The sequence below is a fragment of the Aotus nancymaae genome, unplaced genomic scaffold (assembly GCF_030222135.1).
Source record: "Aotus nancymaae isolate 86718 unplaced genomic scaffold, 86718_ANA_hifiasm-v0.15.2.pri h1tg000019l, whole genome shotgun sequence".
NCBI lineage: Eukaryota > Metazoa > Chordata > Mammalia > Primates > Aotidae > Aotus > Aotus nancymaae.
This window is the reverse complement of record NW_026988431.1, coordinates 47154340-47158459: the sequence shown is the minus strand read 5'-3', so window position 1 is coordinate 47158459 and position 4120 is coordinate 47154340. Positions and strand designations below refer to the sequence as shown.

General features: G+C 33.4%; 1 pseudogene; it reads left to right on the top strand.

Annotated features, from left to right (window-relative positions):
• Positions 1 to 885: 885 nt before the first annotated feature.
• LOC135275960 (U8 small nucleolar RNA) lies at positions 886 to 1025 on the top strand (annotated as a pseudogene).
• Positions 1026 to 4120: the final 3095 nt, after the last annotated feature.

The following is a 4120-nucleotide window of genomic DNA, read 5'->3' as shown; positions in this document are numbered from 1 at the left end:
ACATTTCCAGGATTTGTTTCCAATAGGCTGTTGAATAGAAGTGGTGATGAGTACATTCTTGTCTTGTTTCTAATGTTAAAGAAATGTCTTCTGTTTGTTTGGCTAGTTGATAGATATCCTTTATCAAATTATGTTGGTCATTACTCTCTTTGTTCTTAGATCTCTGCCTTTCTTTTGCAGACGACATCTCCTAGACACTCCCAGCTGGGTTTTGGCTACGTTTGGCCAATAGACTGAACTGTTAGGAGACTGGAGTGGAAGAAAAAGTAAAGTCGGGAATTTTCTCTCCTACTCTTGATGTTTCTTCAGGTAGGATCTGGCAGTAGTTCCATCTCCTCTTAGAAACAGTTCATTTTTACATGGTTCTCGTTCATACCAGATAGTCTTTGTATACATCCCGCCCTTGCCTGGTGGCCTGAGGTCTTGGCCTCTACCTACACTACCTCCTTCTTTTGTACCTCACATTAGGAATATAATAGCTTTCTGCTTCATCAATGTTTGTCACCTTTTCTGATTTTGTGCTCTCTCCACACCTCTGTAACTAGTTCCCTATGTTAAATTCCTTAAAGGACAATGTGGTGCGGGATTTTATTGACTGGACCCCAATAATACATCAGATTAGAAAAGTACCGGTCCCTTCTTTGTTTGCTAGTGGTATCGTTTGTCTGCTTTGTTTTGTTTTAATATAGTGAGATTACATTTTACCAAATCATTTTTGTTACTGAGTTGCTATATATGAACAACTGAGAATTGTACGTATTATTACCCTTTTATTCTATTACTGTGGTATATTGAATTTAATAGATTCCCTAAAGACACACCATTTTTGCACTCCTTCAGTAAACCCTATTTGTTTATGACGTCCTTATAAGAGCATTGTGCTGATCATCAGGTGGGAGAATCCTTACTTACGTGTTCTTCCTTTTGCAGGGCAGATTAGAACATGATGATTGGGGTTCACATGATATGTGATTAACGTTTCTGTGTAATCAGGACTTGCAACACCCCAAATGCTCCTATCTGACACTTCTTTAAAAATAAACAAATAAGAACACAGTGCTAAATTTTATTGTTTGCTATATTTTAAAAGAACTTTTGCATCTGTGCTTATGAGTGTAATTATTTTATAATTTTCTTGTATTGCCCTTATCTAATTTAGGAATGCAATTTCAGTGCTCATTATGAGTTTCATTTGTGTTCATTTTAAAGGTAATTTGTTATTTATTTCAGCTTTTAGGATTAACTCTTCATCCTTGACAATTACTGTTTTATTATGATTTTATTATTTTGAATAATTATCTCTTTAAATATCACTTCTGCTTGTTTCTTTCATGCTTTTCTTATATTCCTATGAGATTTACATTGGACACACTTTCACCTCTGTTCATTTAAAAATGTAAGTACTTCTTTTAAATAATACCGTGTTTTTATTTTTGCAAGTTGAATTTCTTTTTTTAATTCTTTTTTTTGTGGATTTGATTCACTTGTTAACTTAAATACTGTAATAGATTGATTACAAATTCTTCGTCTTTTTTATAAAATTAATTTTATCTTCAGTAACTTAACATTCTGATTATATATTTTTTCTGGTTGTCTTTCTGAGCTTTAGATTTGGTCATAGTATTTTGATTTGCAGCCTCATTTTGAATGGTAGCTTCTTTCCACTTTTATCTCCTTCTCTGCTCGTCCCACTCTAATAAGTTTTTTTTTGTTTTCACGTAGGCTCCAGGTCCTCAGTAAGAACCAAATGTTTTAATGTATTTTGGTGCCTCTGTACTCATATAATTTTCGTGATGTTACAGATCCAAACACCAAGCCAGTTATTGGCTTAGTTCTGTTTCTAGACTTGAGCCTGTGTTTGTGTCCTACTACCTTGCCAATTTCGGTAGCAGAATAATGGCTCCCACAGATGTCCAGATCCTGATCCTAATCCTTAGAACCTATGAACATGCTACCTTATAAGGCAAAAGAGACTTTGCAGATGTGATTAAGGTGAAGGACTTGGTATGAGGAGATTATCAAGGTGGTCCAATCCAATCACATACATTTTTAAAACCAGAGAAAATTTTCTAGCTGTAATCAGTCAGAGATGACCAGAAAAAGAGTCAGAGAGTTGCTGTCTTTGAAAATGAAGGAAGGAGCTCATGAGTCAAGAAATGATGAGTGGAAAAGGAAAGGAGCTAGAAAAATAAAACAAATTCTTCATAACCTTCAGAGAGGAATGCAGTCCTGCTGACATCATGATTTTAGCCCAGTGAGAACTGTGTCAATGTACAGAGTATAAGATAATACATTTATGTTTTTGAGGTAATTTGTTATAGCAGTGATGGGAGACTGATAATAATTAGTTTTACCAACCAATTATAAACTGTATCCTCAGTAAGAGATGTATTTCTTTTAAAAGTACTTTCAATACTTTAAAAGTACGTTTACATACTTTTTAAAGTACTTTCAACCTAGTGCTTTTTAAAGTTCCATTTTATTTCCTTTTTTGCTATACCTCTTTTAAATGTATTAATGCTTGCTCTAGGAACCCTTAATAAATGGTTACATTACAATAAAGATGTATTACAATATGCATCTTTAACACAGTCTGCACTGAATTAATATTATACTACTTCACATGCGATTTAAGAACCTACATTTATCCCTCCTCTCCTTTGTTTTATTATATAACACTTCCATCTATATTATAAACTCCATAATGCAGTCTTGTAGTTTTTAAGGTAAACAATCATTTTTGAAACAATTAAATAAAAGAGTATTTTTTATTTGCCTTTGTATTTACCATTTCTACTTTTTACTTCCCCCATCATTCCAAGTTTTCATATAGCATAATATCCCTTCAAATTAAATAACTTTGTTAAGTACTTCTTATAAAATGAAACTATTGGCAAACATTATCTCAGCTTTCCTTTATCTGCAAATACTTCAATTTAACCTTGCTTTTTTAACATATATTTTTTATGGATGTGGAATTTTAGGTGAATAGTTTTTCCCCCCAGTACTTTACAGATGTCATTTTATTGTCTTCTGTCTGCCATTGTTTCTTATGAAAAGTCATTGCTTATTCGTATCATTGTTCTATATGCACCGTGACTTTCTTCGGTAGCTGTTTTAAAATTTTTCTTTCATATTTAGCAATTTGACTATGATGTTTGTAGATGTTGTTTCTGTTAAAATATTTATTGTGCTTGGGATTTGTTGGGCTTCATGCATCTGTGACTTGAGGTTTTGCCCATCGAATGTGCAAAATAGTCCAATTTCTTCCAAATATTTTTCTGTTACATTCCCTTTCCCTTAACTATACATCTGTTAGACTATTTAAATGTATCTTACAGAATGCAGATAATTTTCTCCTTACAAACTATTTTTTTCTTCACTTTATATAATAATTTCAATTGGTCTGTCTTCAAGTTCACTTAGTCTTTTATCTATAGTGTGCAATTTGCTGTTAATCTTATCCAGTACATTTTGAAATGTAAAATACAGTACGGGCTTTTTTTTTTTTTTTTTTTTGGTTGTAGAATTCTATGTGGTTTTCTTTCTTTAAATACTTTTTACCTACTATATTATTCTTTAATATATTAACAATAATTGTTTTTAAGTTCTATCTGCTCCTTAAGTAATGGGGTCATCTGTAGTTCTGCTTCCATTGGCTATTTGTGTTCCAGACACTGTGATAAGAAGAATAATAGAGGCGTTTCATCTCTCAGACAAGGTGAGAAGCTGATTGCTCAGATTGCTTTTATAGTTGAGTTGTTCTAGAATGGGCCACCACTTTAACTAGATTGAGTTCATCTGTGACTAGCCCAACTTCCAACATCTAGTACAGCTGCCTCTTTTGATTTAGTTGTGTTTGAGCTGGGAATGGGCTGAGCTGCAGTTTTTGATTTTTAAACTTTGTTATTATATTCACTCCAACTACGTTCCAGGAATCCAGTCACTGTGAGAGTATGCAGAACTATGGTTCCAGACTCTTCTCCACTGTTGCTGTGTTGTGGGAAGAAGGTGAATTTGGGGAACAAACATGTTTTTTGCGTGAGTATGTTTGCATTCCTTCCAGGTTTCTTCCTGTTTGGCTGGCCCACACTATCTTCTAGAAGCTTGTCTAATTTCT